Source organism: Halichoerus grypus, chromosome 6 (genome assembly GCF_964656455.1).
Source record: "Halichoerus grypus chromosome 6, mHalGry1.hap1.1, whole genome shotgun sequence".
In the NCBI taxonomy this organism is placed as follows: Eukaryota; Metazoa; Chordata; class Mammalia; order Carnivora; family Phocidae; genus Halichoerus; species Halichoerus grypus.
This window is the reverse complement of record NC_135717.1, coordinates 24,908,433-24,928,486: the sequence shown is the minus strand read 5'-3', so window position 1 is coordinate 24,928,486 and position 20,054 is coordinate 24,908,433. Positions and strand designations below refer to the sequence as shown.

At 48.2% G+C, this 20,054-nt stretch overlaps 1 protein-coding gene, 1 long non-coding RNA gene and 1 pseudogene across 3 annotated transcripts in view; 2 read left to right on the top strand and 1 right to left on the bottom strand.

The window, feature by feature from the left end:
• LOC144382279 (acyl-coenzyme A synthetase ACSM1, mitochondrial-like) overlaps positions 1–4,089 on the bottom strand; it is a 28,042-nt gene extending 23,953 nt beyond the window's left edge. For both annotated transcript variants that reach the window (XM_078074756.1, XM_078074755.1), the window contains exon 1: positions 3,951–4,089. The gene's annotated coding sequence lies outside the window, so the exon portion shown is untranslated. The remainder of the gene's footprint in view (positions 1–3,950) is intronic.
• On the top strand, positions 1,670–19,523 carry LOC144382280 (uncharacterized). The gene is made up of 3 exons (XR_013448871.1): positions 1,670–3,466; positions 3,903–5,212; positions 19,310–19,523. It is a non-coding gene; the product is annotated as an uncharacterized LOC144382280 (long non-coding RNA).
• Positions 9,046–14,327, top strand: LOC144382278 (thyroid receptor-interacting protein 11 pseudogene; annotated as a pseudogene).
• Positions 19,524–20,054: the final 531 nt, after the last annotated feature.

The following is a 20,054-nucleotide window of genomic DNA, read 5'->3' as shown; positions in this document are numbered from 1 at the left end:
GCAAGTAGTCGCTGCGGTTGAGGTCGAAGAACCTCCTGCCTGTGTTCTCCCCTAGGATTTTGATGGATTCCTGTCTCACAGTAAGGTCTTCCATCCATCTTGAGTTTATCTTTGTGTATGGTGCCAAAAAATGGTCCGGTTTTATTCTTCTACATGTGGCTGTCCAGTTTTCCCAGTACCATTTATTGAAGAGACTGTCCTTTTTCCACTGGATATTCTTTCCTGCTTTGTCGAAGATTAGTTGACCATAGAGTTGAGGGTCCATTTCTGGGTTCTGTCTTCTGTTCCATTGATCCATGTGTCTGTTTTTGTGCCAGAACCATAGTGTCTTGATGATTACAGCTTTGTACAATAGCTTGAAGTCTGGCATTGTGATGCCACTAGCTTTGGTTTTCGTTTTCAACATTCCTCTGGCGATGCAGGGTCTTTTCTGGTTCCATACCAATTTTAGGATTATTTGTTACACTCTGTGAAAAAAGTTGATGGTATTTTGATGGGGATTTCATCGAATGGTTAGATTACTCTGTGTAGACATTTTAACAATGTTTTTCCAATCCATGAGCATGGAACGTTTTTTCATTTCTTTGTGTCTTCCTCAATTTCTTTCCTAAGTGTTGTGTAGTTTTTGGAGTACAGATCCTTTACCTCTTTGGTTAGGTTTATTCTTAGGTATCTTATGGGTTTCAGTGCACTTGTAAATGGGATCGATTCCTTCATTTCTCTTTCTTCCGTCTCATTGTTAGTGTATGGAAATGCAACTCATTTCTGTGCATTGATTTTATATCCTGCTGAATTCTTGTATGAGTTCTAGCAATTTTGGGGCGGTCTTTTGGGTTTTCCACATAAAGTATCATGTCATCTGCAAAGAGTGAGAGTTTGACTTCTTTGCTCAGTCGGATGCCTTTTATTTCTTTTTTGTTGTTGTCTGATTGCTGAGGCTAGGACTTCTCTAGTTGAAAAACTGTGGTGAGAGTGGGCATCCCTGTCATGTTCCTGACCTTACAGGAAAAGGTCTCAGTGTTTCCCCATTGAGAATGATATTCGCTGTGGGCTTTTCATAGATGGCTTTTATGTTATTGAGGTATATCCCCTCTACCCCTATACCGTGGAGAGTTTTAATCAAGAAAGGATGCTGCATTTTGTCCAGTGCTTTTTCTGCATCAATTGAGAGGATCATATGGATCTTGACCTTTCTTTTATTAATGTGAAGTATCACATGGATTTGATTTGCGAATGTTGAACCACCCTTACAGCCCAGGAATAAATCCCACTTCGTCACGGTGAATACTCCTTTTAACGTGCTGTTGGATCCTGTGCGCTAGTATTGTGCTGAGAATTTTTGCATCCATGGGGTCTTTGTCTGTTTTTGGGATCAAGGTCATGCTGGCCTTATAGAACAAGTTTGGAAGTTTTCCTTCCATTTCTATTTTTTGAAACAGCCTCAGAAGAATAGGTATTAGTTTTTCTTTGAATGTTTGGTGGAATTCCCCTGGGAAGCCATCTGGCCCTGGACTCTTGTGTGTTGGTAGATTTTTTGATCACTGCTTCAATTTCCTTGCTGGTTATGGGTCTGTTCAGGTTTTCTATTTCTTCCTGATTCAGTTTTGGTGGTTTCTAAGTTTCCAGGAATGCATCCATTTCTTTCAGATGGCCTAATTTGTCGTCATATAGTTGCTGTGTGTGTTCTTAAGATTGTTTGTATTTCTTTGGTGTTGGTTGTGATCTGTCCTCTTTCATTCATGACATTATTATTTTGGGTCCTTTCCCCTTTCTTTTGGATAAGTGTGGCTTGAGGTTCATCAAGCTTATTAATAATTTCAAAGAACCAGCTCCTGGTTTCATTGATTGTTCTACTGTTCTTCTGGTTTCTATTTCATTGTTTTCTGCTCTAATCTCTATAATTTCTCTTCTCCTGCTTGGTTTAGGCTTTATTTGCTGTTCATTCTCTGGCTCCTTTGGGCATAAGGTTAGCTTGTGTATTGGAGACTTTCTGATTTTTTGAGGAAAGCTTGTATTGCTATGTACTTTCCTCTTAGGACCGCCTTTGCTGTATCCCAAAGGTTTTGAACAGCTGTGTTTTCATTTTCATTCATCTCCATGAAATCTTCAATTCTTCTTTAATTTCCCGGTTGATGCATTCATTCTTTAGTAGGATGCTCTTTAGCCTCCGAGTGTTTGAGTTCCTTCCCTATTTCCTGTTGTGATTGAGTTCCTGTTTCAAAGCGTAGTGGTCTGAAAATATGCAGGGAATAATCCCAATCTTTTGGTATGGGTTGAGACCTGATTTGTGCCCCGGTATGGGATCTCTTCTGGAGAATGTTCCATGTGCCCTGTAGAAGAATGTGTATTCTGTTGCTTTAGGATGGCATTCTGTGATATATCTGTGAAGTCCATCTGGTCCAGTGTGTCATTCAGAGCCCTTGTTTCCTTGTTGATCATCTGCTTAGATGATCTGTGCATTGCTGTGAGTGGGGTGTTGAAGTCCCCTACGGTTATTGTATTATTCTCGTTGTGTTTCCTTCATTTGGTTATTAATTGGTTTATGTAATTGGCTGCTCAAGTTAGGAGCATATATATTTATAATTGTTAGATCTTCTTGTCGGGTAGGCCCTTTAAGTATGATACAGCGTCCTTCTTCATCCCTTACTACAGTCTTTGGTTTAAAATCTAATTTGTCTGATAGGAGGATTGCTACCCCAGCTTTCGTTTGAGGTCCATTAGCATGATAAATGGATCTCTACCCCCTCACTTTCGATCTGGAGGTGTCTTTAGTTCTAAAATGAGTCTCTTGTAGATAGCATATGGATGGGTCTTGCTTTTTTATCCAATCGGATACCCTGTGTCTTTTTTTTTTTAAATGATGTTTTTTTTTTTTAAAGATTTTGTTTATTCATTTGAGACACAGAGATACAGGGAGAGACAGAGAGAGAGAGAGAGCATGAGCAGGGAGAGAGGCAGAGGGAGAAGGAGAAGCAGGCTCCCCGCTGAGCCAGGAGCCCGATGCGGGGCTCGATCCCAGGACCCTGGGATCATGACCTGAGCCGAAGGCAGACGCTTAACCATCTGAGCCACCCAGGCACCCCTACCCTGTGTCTTTTGATTGGAGCATTTAGCCCATTTACATTCAGAGTAACTATTGAGAGATATGAATTTAGTACCGTCGTATTACCTGTATAGTCCCTGTTTCTGTAGATCTTTTTCTTTCTGGTCCAGTGTTACTTTTGGGCTCTCTCTTGGCGTAGAGGATCCCTTTTAGTATTTCTTTCTTTTTTTTTTTTTTTAAGATTTTATTTATTTGACAGAGAGAGACACAGCGAGAGAGGGAACACAAGCAGGGGGAGTAGGAGAGGAAGAAGCAGGCTTCCCGCGGAGCAGGGAGCCCAATGCGGGGCTCGATCCCAGGACCCTGGGATCATGACCTGAGCCAAAGGCAGAGGCTTAACGACTGAGCCACCCGGGTGCCCCAGTAATTTTATTTTATATTCCTCTTCTTTTGGGGGTGAAGTTGAAGATCGTTTTTATATGTTTAAGAGCCATTTATATTATCTTTTACTGTGAACTGTCTGGTCAAGTAAGGAATTACTTTCTTGACCTTAGTAAAATGATAGTAACACTGTTAGGCTCTGAAGTCCTTTCTATCAAGGCAGTGAAGGGATTTGAGATGGGAGGATGACTTAGTCAGATTGAGAAATTGACCAAATGACCACAGTCCTTGGGCATGCAGGGGAATCCTCACCCTAAAGATGGAGCCTATGGGTAGATTGTATAAGAAATGTAAAGAAAGTGTAAAGTGGTGGTTCCTGAGAATAAGGCCATGGACCTTACTTGGAGCTGAGGGTGAACCCAGGCATCAGGGAGATGGGGCCAGGCCTGGCTAAGAGGCCTGAAATCCTGTCTCCCAGGCTCCTGAGGCAGCTTTCCTAACCAGTGCTACAGAGGTGGGAACCCACCTTGGGGCCCTGGGAGCTGGACGCCCCAGGCAGGGTGTCAGCCGGCCTTCCTTCCTTCTTCCTCTGCATGGGCTGGCATCTCCAGACCGGACCCACTAGGAGAGGGCTTCCCAGGCAACATGTGGTGAGCATCTTTAAAGTTTTGTTCCAATAATCTATCTGTTGTGGACGATATTCTATGACATACATGAAAAATGATTTCCTAGAAAAATAAAATGCAAGAGACACATAAAATAGAAGCTCAACTTATTTATTAGGAGAATCAATAGACATAGAATTCCTATGTCCCATTGCAGTAAGTTTCTAAATGCTACTGAGATTTGGTTCTTAAAGTAGTTATACTTTAAGCAACAGGGCTTTAGAACAGATATTATCTTCCATTTCCCCCTCTTAGAACAGATACTATTTTCCATTTTCCCCTCTTTTATTTCTCATCGTCTTCACTCCAGCTCCCCACCCCACAGCTGAACCAGTCCATTTATTCGGCAACGTTTGCTCATGCCTTCCCCTCCCGCAGACGGTCTATGAGGCCACTTTATAAACAGGGGCTCTTACCCACACAGGATGGAGAGGAAGGGAACGTGGTGGCAATACGGCTTTTCTTTCTTTCTTTTTTTTTTTTTTTTGCTTTGACATTTATCTGCCCCATTTCCTGACCCCAGAATCTTATTTTCGTCATGATCTCGCATTGTTGAGTTTTCACAGAGTCCTGAGAGGCTTACACCTAACCAAGAGAAAGTATATTTCCAAGAGGAACATTTAGATCTGATTTTTTATGTAAAACCCTTGGCTTTCTTATGTAAAATTATGGGACTTTTTTTTTAAGATGGTTAATTCCACCATCAAGTAGATTGTACTTACTTGAGTTCAAACAGCTTTAAAAAAAAAACTGGGTGTTGCACGCAAATAATGAATCATGGAACGCTATATCAAAAACTACTGAAGTACTATATGGTGATTAACATAACATAAAACAAAAAACAAGAGAATGTGAAAGTCACTCTTTGTCCCATGAAGTCCACAGATAAACCGCTGACCCCAAAGAAGAGCAGAAGGGTCCTCATTTGCTCTTCTCCTGGGGTGGGCTCTGCAGGGATGATTTCCCACCTCACTGAGCGATAGCTTGTCTCTGTCTCTCAGGATATTTTGCTCGAGTCCAAGGCATCAGCCAGCTGCTAAAGGCATTTCTGCGGAAGACAGGATGTCATTATCAAATTCTAAATCTTGGCGCTGGGATAGATACCACCTTCTGGAGATTAAAGGTAAATGAAAATTCCCCTTTTTCTTTTCCGAATTGTTTCATTTGTGAAGGTGCCCGCCTGGTTCAAAAATGTTAAAAACATATTCAGAAGGAATGCAGTGACTGCCTGTCTCGCACCCCTGTCCCCAGCTGCTTGCACCTGCTGCCACCCTCAGCCACATATGTGATGTCACCAGGGCCTCGGTGAAGGATAGGTGCCTGGCTTCCCATCCTTTGCTGTTGCAACAGGGGTTATGAAAAAAATCCTTGTAGACATGTCCTCAGCACGTGTGGAAGAGCCCTGCCAGTGGAATTGTGAGACCCAGAGCCCCTGCATCTGCCATATTGACGATAAGGAAGAGGTTTCCTTTTTTATTATGTTATGTTAATCACCATTCATTACATCATTAGTTTTTTTTTTAAAAGATTTTATTTATTTATTTGACAGAGAGATTGACAGCGAGAGAGGAACACAAGCAGGGGGAAGTGGGAGAGGGAGAAGCAGGCTTCCCGCTGAGCGGGGAGCCCGATGCGGGGCTCGAACCCAGGATCCTGGGATCATGACCTGAGCCGAAGGCAGACGCTTAACGACTGAGCCACCCAGGCGCCCCTCATCATTAGTTTTTGATGTAGTGTTCCGTGATTCGTTGTTTGTGCATAACACCCAGTGCTCCATGCAGAACGTGCCTTCCCCAATACCCATCACCAGGCTAACCCATCCTCCCACCTCGCTCCCCTAGAACCCTCAGTTTGTTTTTCAGAGTCCATAGTCTCTCGTGGTTCATCTCCCCCTCCAATTTCCCCCCCTTCATTCTTCCCCTCCTGCTATCTTCTTCTTTTTTTTTCTTAACATATAATGTATTATTTGTTTCAGAGGTACGGATCTGTGATTCAACAGTCTTACACAATTCACAGCGCTCACCATAGCACATACCCTCCCCAATGTCTTACCACCCAGCCACCCCATCCCTCCCACCCCCCACGACTCCAGCAACCCTCAGTTTGTTTCCTGAGATGAAGAATTCTTCATATCAGTGAGGTCATATGATACATGTCTTTCTCTGATTGACTTATTTCGCTCAGCATAACACCCTCCAGTTCCATCCATGTCTGATAACGATGATTTTATTGTCATCATGACAGCATCCTCGGTACGGTTTGGGGATGTGCAAGGCTGGGTGATGGTGATATGAAACAAAGGCCTTTTGTAGCTATTCCCTGATTTGGTCCCTCACCTGCTCTGTTAGGGGGCAAGAACAGGTGTATGTAACTACGCTCATTCACAGGAAAGGCGATGGGTCTGGTTAGTGGCAGAACCAGGACAATATGGACTGCAGCTCCTGCAAGTCCGGGTTCCTTCCCTGTTCTCTACACAGGGCCTTGTGCTTGTTCAGGGGGTTCTTTGCGGTCTGTCGATTCACGGTGTGTCTGTACCTCAGGCCCCACGTCTGTGTCCCGTGTCATAAGTCATAAAGGCACAGCCACGGCGCTTACTAGGGCAGGTCCTGCTGGGAGAGTCTCTCGTGTATTTATTTCCTCAGGAATCCTCACAACCCCGTGAGGTGCTGTCCCTTTCTCTACTGTGCAGACGAGGAACGCTTGGCCCGGGGAGGTTAGTGACTTCCAGCGCCTCACAGCAGACACGTGGTGGAGCTGGGATCGGAAGCCCATTCCCCGGCTCCAGAGTGCCGGCCCTTTCCCCCCACCGTGCTCTCCTCTCACAGAAAAAGTAGTAGTACCACAAGACAGTGCTCACCCTCACCATGCGGGGTGCTTTGTGATATTTGCTCTTGTATCCTATTTGATCCCCTAAATGCTGGCCCCACTCCACCCCCCCCCACATTGGTTTCCTGACCCTCCCTAATCTGTCTCAGTCTGGGTTTTGGAAAACTCTGTTAGGTCCTACTTCCCCAGCACCTCTCAGTGCCTCCCCACGTCCATCCCAGTGGTGGCTCCCCCAGTTCAGGCTCCCCTTGACTTCTTCCCTGGACCTTCTTCCTGGATGGCTGTGAGATCCTCCTAAGTTTTGTCCTCCATCCGTTCTCCATGCGGAGACCAAAGTCACCTCAAAATACATTTCTGACCATAGTGTTCCTAATTTAAGGCGCTAAGTACACCTTTGCTGTTTGGGGCCTAGTGTTCAGTCCATGAAGATGGTCGGTCAATGTATGAGGGAATACAGAATTAGAAAACTTACTGTGTGTTCGTCCTCAGGATGAAGATCTTCTCCCAAGTAAGTATTCTGAGGTCGACTTTCCAATGATAGTCACGAGAAAGCTGCACAGCACCACGGAACCTCACTGTGGGGTTGCTCACAAGGTCCTCGATCTTGGGACGAGAACGTGGCCTCGCAATGCTCTATGAATGGATAACACACAGGATGCACGTGCCATTCACACACGTGCTTTGGTCAAACTAAACTCCCCTTTTGACCCCACTATTGGGGAAAAAAAGAAGCAAAAGCTGTGGAAAACTCACACTTTCCTATTTCTCCCAGCATAAACAGTAGGTCCAGTACAGCCAACTGCCCCAAAGACGTTGAAAGATGTGCCCCCGATAACGGGGCACATGACAGTCACCTGCAGGAGCTCTCAACACCACCAACGGTTCCTGTTGCAACAGCCTGATGCTCCACAAATTCCGGTCTGTTCTGTCATTTCATAATGGATCATGTTTCCTGTCAAGCATTAAAGCAGTCCCAAAGAAACCTGGAGAAGACTCGGCTTCCAAATCCAAAGGGAGAAAGGCTTTTTAAAAAGCTCTTCAAAATTACACTAAAAGTCGTCCCAAGGCGTTTCCACAGTTCTTTCCTCCCAGTTCCCAATTTCTCAATGTCAGGATCTTGGGCAGTCTGGTCATAGGGGCCCGGGTCTGGAGACAGCGGCACCTCTACAGTCCCTGGATGGACGCCCGAACGTCCTGGGCGGATCCGATGGGCTCTGATGGCCCCTTCCTTATTTAGTGCCGTCAGGCACTGGGAGGTGGAGGGTCTGCAGCGGCGGGGCGACCGGGAACGCCTGAGACCATGGCCCGCAGAGCACAGCGTCCGCTCGGCCTGGGGCTCACTGGTTAGCGGAGTTTTCACCCAGGGCAAACCCCGGGGGAGGGCAGGGGAAGGCTCGGGTGCAGTCCGCCCAGGGCGATGCTGGGTGGGGCCCGGACAGAGGGCGACGGGGACGGCCGACCCACCCCGCTGCTCCCCAGGGGCTCGGGCAGCGGCACCGAGCCGGGCTCCAGGTCTTGGCGTGGCGCAGCCCCAGGCCCGGACCCCGAGGCCTGATGTGGGGCGGCGGCAAGGGACCAGAGCTCGCGACCAGGAGAGCAGCCGGCCCTCCCGCGCCCGAGCCTGGTACGGGCTCCTGCCGACCGGGACCGACGCACTCGCCTTCCCACGGTCTGGTGGGTCAGCTGCTTCATGCAGCTGCATTGCTTCTTCCTGGCGGCGGCGGCGGCCGGCACGGCCAGGGCAGGGCAGGGCAGCTCGAGGAATCGCCCGGGGGGAGGGGGGCCGACATCGCTTCATGTCCACCCGAGGCGGCAGTGGAAGCGGCTCTGGGGCCGGCGCCCCGCCCTCGCCGCCTCTCATCCAGTGGCGCGGCGGGTCGGGGCCTTGGGAGGCCAGACCCGGGACGCGGTACCCAGCCCCTCCTCCACCCATGGCGGGAACCCCGGGGCCGCCCTGTGCAGGGCCCGGAGGCCCCCTATCCGGCACCGCCACCACCGCCGCCCGCGACCCCCTGCCGGGTCAAGCCGCAAGCCTCCGCGAGGCAGCGGATGCGCCCAGCGCACGGAGCCTGCAGTGAACCGCCAAACCCCGGTGTGGGACGCACTGTCCGCGTAGAGCTGGCAGGGCACAGAGGGACAGAACACTCTGGAGCCTCTGGAGGCTGGAAATGCCCAAAGTCTCCTTGAGGGCCGTGCCTCTGCGCAGGTGTAGATATCTGTCAAATGCACCTGCGATCTGCTCTCCTAGGTGAATGGATGCGTGTGCCTGTGTACTAGTCACCTCGATTAAGAAGATACTGTTGTGTGGAAAGCACAAGCCGCAGGAGTTGTGTACCGAGATACCACTTAGGGGGAAAGTCCAGGGCCACATGCATTTTCTGTGGGCAGGCACCTGGGGGCAGTCAGGCAGGAGCACTCACTAGGGGCCCACCCAGGAGAGCCAGGAAGCAGGGGCAGAAGGGGAAGGGGCCCAGCCCTGCATGGGAAGTCGTGGGGCTGAGCGGCTGGGACCGGGACCAGTGGCCAGAGTCGGCCCTGGGAAGGCCCGAGGCCTCGGCCTTTCCTAGCAACGTGGCCTGCGCAGGGGAGGCGGGTGCCGGGCCCACGCAGGCGTTGCCTAGAAACGCCTATTGTCTTCTGATTCTTAGCCTGGCGCAAGCAGGGGTTCTGGGACACTTGGCGGGGTAGTCCGACTGCGCTGGACGCTTTTCCACAGCGGACCACGACAGTTATATGACCCGCGGAGATGTGCTCTTGGGTTGGTGGCCTGGGCTCTGGCCTAGGCCATTCCCAGGGGGGAGTGGATGGCCGTGAGACTTCCTTGACCGGCTACAACTCGGATCTCACGATGGACTTTGCTGATGTCATATCATCTCAGACAGAAATCAACAGACTCCTCAACGAGATCAAAACACTGGAGGCTGATCTTACACTTTGGAAACGTTTGTCCAAGGGACCAAATAGCTCAGACTCCAATGCCATCTGGAAACTGAAGAGCACCATCAGGGACCTAGAAGAGAGGCGCATGAGGGAGATGGAGGAACATCAACTCGGAGTTGCGATACTGCACAGTGTCCATCAAGAAAAACTGGCCGACATCATTGACAGGCACCGCAAACAACTCCTCGAGTATGAAAAACGGATAGAAGACCTGCAACATCAAGAGTCTGCCGGTCATGGGAAAGATGACTTACTTCAAGAAAGGGAAACTGAGCTTCGAAGGTTGAAGCAACAGCTTGCAGAAATGGAGCGGCTGAATGACAGTTTAAACAACGTTGCTTCTGATCTCAGAGCAGAAAACCAAAAGTTGGTTTTGGCGCTCCAGGATGTAAGACATCAGCTGGAAGAATCGATTCTCCGGAACAACGAGGATTCTCTGGAAAACAACACTGCTGTGAGGGCTTTAAAAATAGAAAAAGGACGGTTAATAGCAAAATTGGCTCGGGCGGAAAAGAAGCTGTTGGAGGAAACAAACAAGTGTGAGCAAACTATCAAAGAATTGTCCCCTTTAGAGCATGTGCATTTCATTCAACACAGTCAAGAGAAAGACCTGGAAATAGTACACCTCAAAAAGAGGATCGAGCAGATGGACGCTGACCGTAAAGAAACGAAGGAAATGCTGTCCTCTGCTCTGGAGGAGCAGAAGCAATTGACACAACTCATTAAAGAGAAAGAGATGTATATTGAAGAACTTACAGGAAGTCCAGAGCTTCAGGAGGAATTCGGCCAGTCTACCCAAACCTTCAGAAGCAGTGACATTTTCCAGCCATCCGTGGAGGACAAAGACAGGTGTCTCCCATCCGTGACAGGCAAAAATCATCATGTGAGAGAAGAACTGGAGAGCCTAAGACAACAGAGTCGCTCTGTTCCTGCGGTCGACCCTAAAATCCTAGACGAGATCATAGAACTAGAGTGTGAGGTGTTTCAACTGCAGGAGTTAAAGGATGATCTCGAGGAGGAAATCAGAGAGCAACAGAAGATCATTCACAACCAGCAGCAGGGGAAGATAGGACTGCTTCATTCTTTACAAGAGCAGAAGCAGAAAGTGGAGCATCTCCAATACCGGCAGGAGCAGATGAATACTGAACACGCTCAGCTCCTTTCAGCGAAAGACGAGGAGATTCAGCATTTGCAGGACACGATAGAACAAATGAAAGCCCGGTTGCCTGACAAAAGCCAGCACATTCCAACAGAAGACTGTGATGATGTGGAAGTCACAACCAGTCAGCCTCTTCCTAGAGAAAACGGAAGCGAAAAGCTTGATTCACGTGAAGCCGAAACTCAAAGATCAGTCCTAGGAATCAAAGAACACGAACTGGAGATGAAGCTTCTAACTGAACAGAACATCCGACTGACGGAACAGATCGATCGGCTCTCCAAAGAGGAGATTGGTAAACTAACTCAGATTATCCAGCAGAAAGACTTGGAGATTCAGGGTCTTTCCAGCAGGATCTCTGCGGCTTCTCACAGCCAGAACGGGGACGTGGAGCGACTTCAGCGGCAATTGCAAGAGCATGCTTGGAAAAGCGAACAGGTCTTGGCTGTCTTAAATGAGAAAACGAGGGAGAACAGCAATCTGAAGACAGAGTATGACAAAATGGCAGATAGAATGGCTGCCACAGAAGCAGAGCTCCGGCGGATGCAAGAGGAAAATCAAAAACTGTCCACTAGAATTGACAGTAGTGGTCAGGAGCTGTTTAGAGAAACGATTCAGAATTTATCACACATTGTTCGAGAGAAAGACCTCGAAGTGGATGCGTTAAGTCAGAAATGTCAGACTTTATTGACACTCCTGCAACCATCCAGCACTGGTAATGAGGTTCGAGGCGTTAATATGGATCAGTTCAAGCAGCTTCTACAGGAACGGGACACATTAAAACAGCGAGTGAAGATCATGGAAGAGTGGAAACAGCAGGTGATGACCACAGTCCAAAATATGAAGCGTGAGTCACCCCAGCTTCAGAGAGCTCTGGCACAACTCCAGGCGGGGGCTTTCGCCAGCAGCGAAAAGGATTCTGAACTAGAGACGACCTCTAGTGACCTGATCCAAACGTACAAAGGCAATGAAATAAAATTACAACATTTAGAGAAGGAACTGGCACAAATTCAGCTCAGCATCGGGGAGCTTTGCAATGCCAAGGATCTCCTTCTAGGGAAACTGGACGTGATTTTCCTCCAGCCCTCCCCCGACTCCTCAGAGTCAGCGGACTCTCTGGAGGCCATGAAATCTGACAGAGTGAGTGAGGCTTCTCACTTGCTCCAAGCGGAGGTAGAAGAGCTGAGAAAATCCATGCAAGAAAAAGATACAATGATTCGAGCCCTCCAGGAAGATAAGCAGAGATGGATTGATTCAGTGGCTGCCACGTGGGAAGGAGAAGGCCAAGAACAGGAACACAGGGATTCTGACATCGAGCAGCTGAAGGAGAAACAGGCCGTTCTACAAAACTTCATTAAGGATCAGGAGCTCCGAATCCAAGCGAAAAGTGAGGACTTGCTTTCTTTACCGGAGAACTTCCGTAGCCAAGTGAGTGAAAATGAACTTTTGAGGCAGACGGTCACCAATCTGAAGGAGAGAATAGCAGAGTTGGAAATGGATGTGTGTCAACTGAAAGAGGAAAATGCAAAAGTCGAGGAAAACTCTAGAGAAAAGGAAGTGGGAAATGAGGCATTGCAAGAGACAGATAGGCTGCTTTCAGTGATGCGGAGAGAGGAGGAATCCCAGGGTGCTGCGATGAAAGAGAAGGCACTTGCTTTGGAGCAACTATTGCAAGAGAAAGAAGAGCACGAGACCGGGGTATTGAACCGGCTGGTCAGTGCAGTTACATCCATGCAGGGAAAGACAGTTCTGTGCCAACAGGGGAGAGATGAAGTCCTGTTGGCCCTGAAACAGAAACAAACGGAAACCTGTGCCCTCCAGAAGGAGGTCCACCATTTACGTGAGAGCGAATTACGCCTAACCCAGGAGCTGGAGAGACGGCGACACCTCGCTCTAGAAGCCGAAGACGCTCATCGCCGGGAAGCTCTGGCCTCAGAAGACAAAGTGGCTCAACTCAGGAAGGAAGTGACGGTCTTGCAGGGAAAACTCGTTTTGTCTTCCACTGCCATGGAAAATGCCAGCCGAGGAGCCAGTGTGCAGGTAGAGTCGCTGCAGGAGCAGCTGCACGTGGTGACCCAGCAGAGAGAGGACACCGCGCTGCAGCTTGCTGCCTCCCAGGAAGAAGGAAAGCGGTATGGTCACATCCTAGCTGACCTCAAGTTGGAGCTCGCCGAATGGATGGAAAAGGCAGACAGCCTAGAAGGAAAACTGAAGTCATTGCAGGGACGATTACATAAAACAAATGCTGACTTGGAGCTGAAGGAAGACCAACTCCAAGAATTCCAGAAACAGAATGAGGTCCAGCAGGAAATCCTGGAGGACACACAGAAGAAACTGATGAACTTAGTAAGTCCGAAGGAATGGTGGACAAAAGCCTACTAAGGAGCCTCTTCCTGGGATCTTTCCAAGCACCTGATGCTGAACGGCAGGAAGCCTTAAGGTTGATGGGAAGCATGCTGGGGATCCGAGAAGACCAGATGCGGCAGCTGTTCAATGAAGGGCCAGGAGGTGTTACCAGCTGGATGACTCGGGGGCCTGGATCCAAAAGCGCCCCCAACACACGTGTGAAGCCAAATCACCGACCTATGGCCAAGAATTCTTTTTCAGGACTTTTCGTCCAGTTTCTAGAAGCGGAATCTCATTCAGCTTTGCCACCACCAAAGCCCTCTGCTCATGACGCGAAGCCCCCAGATTCCGGAGGAAGGGGAAAACTGGCTATGAAACAGGGCCCACCACGTCTGAACGCTACCCTAGGATCCACATCCCGGACAAAAGATGCGAAGCCCCGCACCACAACTGTGTCTCTTATTACCCCACCTGGACCGGAAACGGATGGATCGGAGCACCTTCTTCTAAATGCCGTCACTGATGCTTTGCCCACGTACACACCCCAAATACTGTCACCTGCCAAGAAGGTTGGAATGGCAGCCAAAGGCCTCTCAAAGGAATAGAGGATTCTCAAGCCAGAGATGAGACAGCGCTCGAAAGACCCCAAGTCGCTCTGTGTGTTTACCTTATCCCAAAATGTCCTTTTGCAAAACGTAATATTTTTGCAGTCTTGCTTTCAGCTTAATAAAAATATTCTTTTATGAGTTAACAAAAACAGGCATCTTTTCATGACTGCAGAGGTATTCACCAAACTGAAAATGGTGGTTATTTCTTATGAGAGTAGACACTGGTGGGGTTGGGGGCTGTGGTCAATGGTACTTCCAGTATTGTTTGTAATGCTTTGATGTTTTCATAAGGAGCACCTATCTACATATACCTTTGGTAAGGAAAACATCAACTTGTTTTAATGTTCCAAACTTATCAAATACACGAGCACATCCGCTTTGTTTGAGAAACTAGGTGTATAGCATGAAAGTTTAAGATGAATACATTTTTTTTAAAAATGCAAGTTTGATTTTCCCATCTATGTCCCATTTCTCTTTCTCCTTTTTTATTTTTAATTGTTTTTTCCATTTCACTTTATGTTGCCTGGGAATCTACTTCATGGGTAACCTGATTTATCTCAGGCCTTTAGAAATATATGTATATTTGTCTATTTGGGCGTATAGTATTCTATGACTTGCTTTTTAAAAAAAAAATCACTCTGCCTTGGAGATCTTTACAAATGTGAATGAATTCCAATTCATTCTTTAAAAGGAAATGCAGGCATTTATGGATATACCCTAAATTACTTAACTAGCTCCTATTGATCAGTATTTAATCGGTTTTTACTTCAAATGTCCATGGTCAACTCCCTTCTTCATTTCCTCAAAAGCCACTGCAAATCTTCATTTGCAGTTCCAGGCTAATTACTCCACTATACTCTGGAAACCATCCATTCAGACTTCTTTTCTTCTTCTTCTTCTTTTTTTTTTTTTTTAAAGATTTTATTTATTTATTTGACAGAGAGAGCAGGAGAGCACAGGCAGGGCGGGTGGCAGAGGGCGAAGGAGAAGCAGGCCCCTTGCTGAGCAGGGAGCCTGATGTGGTGCTTGATTCCCGGGTCACCGAGATCATGACCTGAACCAAAGGCAGACGCTAAACTGACTGAGCCACCCAAGCGCCTCCCATTCAGACTTCTTTAAAGATCTCATTCCATTAATTTTCCATTCTGCTGTATCTTCCGCCTGCCAAATATCTTAACTCCTTCCCTCCCTTTCTGTTGCCAGTGCTCTGGTTCACCCATTCCTGTCTCTTGCACAGACTAGTGCAGTAGACTGCCTACTGATCTTGCTGGTTCCACTCTCGGCCTCCTTTGAATCCATTCTCCATGCTGCTGTCAGGGCGAACTGAGATGAAAATCTGATGTGACTTCCCTGCTGTCATTATTTGTGGGTTCCCTCATTGCTTGGAGTTCGACCTTTAAGAGACCATCCAAGCCCTTGCTTTTGCAGCCTTCCCTCCTGCTCATCATTCACATACAGGCCGCCCTTTAGCCCCAGGGAATTCTTACAAGCCCCAAATAGATTATTATCCAAATAACTTCAAGTGCATGAGCCTCATCATTGTGCCTTGACAAAGGTACAAAGCAGAAGGATTTCATTTTTCTCCTCTTCACCCATTGGTAAAGGGAGTGATTCCCACCCTAAAGTTATGGGATGTCCGGATGCTGAACAGATGAGCTCGACAGTAATTTATTACCCATGTATACTCCTGGCGCACACCGTGCAGGGCCACAAGGGGGTTTTACCTGGGAGCAGAATGAAGAAGGGCTTTGGGGCGGGGGCAGACCTTGTAGTAACAGGAGAGTGACGGTGAGCCCTTCTTCCTGCAGGAGGGCATGACTGGCTTGCTGGATAATTCCACACGCTGTCAGGGAAATGGACCTTACTCCTTGGGGAGAAACTGTGCCTGGTCCCTGGGATAAAGAAGGTCGTTTGGCCAGGAGACCTGATCTGTGGGAGCAGAGGGGGAAGGGAACTTTGAGTGAGGCCGAGGCCATTGGAGGCCCTCTGATGTTCCCTGCTACCAAGACAACACTGCCTATTGAATCTTAATCTCAGGCTTTCCATCACAGTGGACTCTGATATCTAGACATCAATTTCAACCTGGGACTGAGACTTTTAAGGATTAGGACAGGTGCTTCTCTAGGAAGTGAAATTGTCACGTGACCAAGAGGGGGAGTTGGTCTTCAAAACCAAAATGTATCAACTGTCATTGATGGTCACTCAGTTGATCCCAAGGGAATCCTGAGGTAGCCAAGGGGTAGAAGGAAAGGCTGACGTCCTCCAGCACCATGGAATCTGGCAATGGACTGTGGATAGAAGCAGCCACCCCCACCTGCAGGTTGGATATGCAGACTTTGGCTTCAGCCTGTAGCAAGAAGGCCTTGGTAACTACATTGAGCTGGTGGGGGTATCATGACCCGAGGAACAGCAGACAGCAGGACATGAAGGCTCAGAGTCTGTGAGAGACTCCGTTTCCAGGAGAGCCCAGTGCATGGCCAGCAATTGCTTCTTTCCTGGTCTATAACCCAGGGCCAAGGAGGGCCATTACTTGCATTGGGAGTCCATGGACAATTCCAGGGACTCCAGGAACCTGGAGAGGTAGTTGCTAAAGCCTTTTTACTTGGAGCACTAACGGGTGATTTTTTCTTTTTTAAGATTTTATTTATGTATTTGAGAGACAGTTGGAGCTGGAGGAGGAGGTCAAAGGGAGTGGGAGAAGAAGCAGGCTCCCCACTGAACAGGGAGTCCCCTGCCAGGCTGGATCTCAGGACCCTGCGATCATGACCTGAGCCAAAGGCAGACGCTTCACCAACTGAGCCAGCCAGTCGTCCCCTCACAGGTGTTTTGGACAGATCCTAGAGCCTTTTGTTGAGGGGAGCCCCACCCAGCATGGGCTCATTGACAAGTAACAGCCTAAATGGGCTTATGTAAAATTTATAAACAAGGAATATGTTGCCTCCAGAACCAAAAAAAAAATACTGACAGACTTTGAACTTGTACGTCCTTCTTTGTTTCTAAGGATTTTATTTGGTTACTTGAAAGAGCCCGAGAGTGAGAGTACAAGGGGCTGGTAGGGGCAGAGGGAGAGGGAGAAGCAGGCTTCCCAGGGAGCGGGGAGCCTGATGCGGGGCTTGTTCCCAGGACGCTGGGTTCGTGACCTGAGCCGAAGGCAGACGCTTAATGGACTGAGCCACCCAGTCGCCCCTGCACCTGTATGTCCTTAACAAGTGTGTCAAACAGATGTCCTCACGTAGGTAGTCGTAGATGTGATGTCATACCTATGTTCCTGGAGAAAGACGGGTGCAGGAAGATCCTGCCCACAAAGATGCCTGTGATAGCAGAGAGGTTTGGGTGCCCTGTGCTTAACAAGGTAAAATGTGTCCCCTTCAAAGTCAAGGCACATTTGACTGAGAGGATGTTGAAATACGCATGGAACAGAACATACTGACCAAATCTATATTAGCAAAATATTCCCCATCGTTAAATTTGTTGGGCTCCCTTGTGTTTTTTTAAAGATTTTATTTCTTTCTTTTAAAGAGAGAGACACTTAGTGCACGAGCCCAGTGGGGGGGGGGAGGGGGGACGGAAGGGCCGAGTGAGAGAATCCCAAGCTGACTCTACCCTGAGCATGGAGCCTAACATGGAGCTGGATCCTATGACTCTGAGATCATGACCTGAGCAGAAAGCATAGCCCACTGACCCACCCAGGTGCCCCTAGGGGTCTCAAGGTTTTAAGGGGACCAGGATTTATTTTAATCAGGTATGATAAGTCAGGAAGATATAGAAGTAGCTGTCACAATGGAAGAAGTTTTGTAGATTTACAGATCCCAAGAAAGGAGGTTCTGAGAGCCATGGAGGGCCACCTGGGGAAGCACCAGGATTGGTCAGGAGAAAGAGGGAGTGAAGGGAAAATGTGGGCAAGACCCTTTATTGTGGTTTCCATGGGAAGGGACAGGTGAGGCAGGATAAGCACATTTAAGACTGGCTAGTTTGAATAATTTCAGTGGGCTCCAGGGCATAGTGGTGTCTGCAGTAGTCTGTCCCTGCCCTTGGGGTGATCAGGGCAGGGCATAGTGGCCCAGAGCTTCTTAAGAGGAGGTGGTTGGGGGGTAAGGGTTCTGTACTGGTTGGTTTAGATGTGAAAGGTATGCTCACAGGCAAGTTGTTGACTTTTTCTAAGAATTAAGTAAGCCTGCCAGGGACAGTCCCTCCAAAGTCAGCAAGGCCTGATGTCAAAGCATTAAATACAGAAGCTAGAAAATATGGTTATTTTACTAGGTATAACCATAATTGGAGCCCTGGTATTGAGTCCATGAAGGTTACCCAACTGGTACATCTTAGCAGACATTAAAGTTAATTCAGAACCCATGTTTTAGAGGGCCAAAAGCCAATTGACCTCCTTTTATCTTTTGCCATATACATTATCTTAGTAAATTTTGGATTTCTTTTTTTTTTTTTTTTTTTTAAGGTTTATTCCTTCATTTGAGAGAGAGACAGCAAGCCAGTGTGAAAGAGCAGGAACCAGGGGGAGCTGCAGGCAGAGGCAGAGGGAGAAGCCGACTGACTCCCCTCCAAGCAGGGAGCCTCTCATGGGGCTCAATCCCAGGACTCTGGGATCACGGCTGGAGCCGAAGTCAGACGCCTAACCATCCGAACCACCCAGGCGCCCCTGTAAATTTTGGATTTCCAATTGGGCCCAATTGTGAACCTATGTTGAATTAATTTGGGGGGTTCCTCTTCCTGTATCCAGTTTTCTTTCTTCCATTCCTCCTTTTCTTGGGTTTGTTTGGTCCTTGATATATGGTTGGGTTAGGGAGTGTCTTTTTACCCTGTTCATCTTTCTCCGTTTTTTCTTCCAGAGAGTCTCAAATCAGCATCATCAGGGTTGGAGCCTCTGTCGTGGCAATGGTCGTATGGTCTCAAGTCTCCTGGCGTAAGTCAGGGTGTGAATTGATACCCTCACTGTGCCACAGGGGTGCCACGGATGTTTCCCCCATAACCCTGAGGATGGCGATCTTGTGCCAAAGAGGTTTAGGCAGTGGAGTGGTAAGTGAAAGAGCACAGGACCCACAGCGCAGACGTTGATAAAGCCAAACCACCTTCTGCTACAGCCCTACCTTCTCTCAGTGTGGACTGCTTCCCCTCCCCCCTTTTCCCACTCTACAGATTCCCTCAGGAGACTATTTCATTTCTAGCCCCATAAAGTCATGGGTTTTTGTTTCTGTCTCCAGCTATTCAGACATGGTGCACATGTCCTGGGTGTTTATGGGGAAAGGGAGCCGGGTGGGTCGGCCCCACAGATGACTGTCCTCTTCCTGCAGGCATGCCAGTCCATCTCCCCAGTGTTGGAGTCCACAGCCAGGAAGACCATTTTGTCCATGGCCAGAGTGGGAGCCTCAAGCCCCTGGATCCAGAGATGAGTCCCTGGACGCGCTGGGAAGCAACAACACTAAGAGAAAGCAAGTGTGTGGAGGAGGGGTTTTGCACTGGGAGAGAAGTGGAGCACCAAACGGCCGACCCTCCACTTTTGTGTTTCTCATCAGCTCCTGGGCCCTGGGCTGCCATGGATGTGCGCCTCAAAAGCCTGAGGGCTCCGGAGGACACACGGTAACAGGGAGAGGAGCGGCAGCTGGGGAGATGGGCAAGGCCACTCGCGTTGCCTGAACCACAGTGACTCAGGAGAGAGTCTGTTTCTGAAATGTCCCAGAAGTATTCCTATTCTTGCAACAAGTTCTCTAACTATTGCTTCATGTTCTTCAGTGTACTCTAGGTTCCCTAATGTGCTCAGTGATTTCATTCAGTGCATTCCTGCAGTATTGGTCTCTTTTGTTCCTAGCCACTGGGGGAGGACACTTCCAGGAGGCATACAGGACTCCGGGTTTGCCTTCAGTCCAAACAAGTGCCAATAAATATTTTCAGTTGGCTCCTTTCAGACCTAGGGTCCTGGATTAAAACCAACCTATGGTTTGGAATTGTCATCTTGTTTTGGATTCTGTACTTGCTGTCTCTCAATCCTCTGTAGAAACACTGTCTCCAATGAAGTGATGCTGGCTCACTGGTCTCAATCTTGAGCAGATACAGACTTCACATGGGAAGTTCGTGAGAGT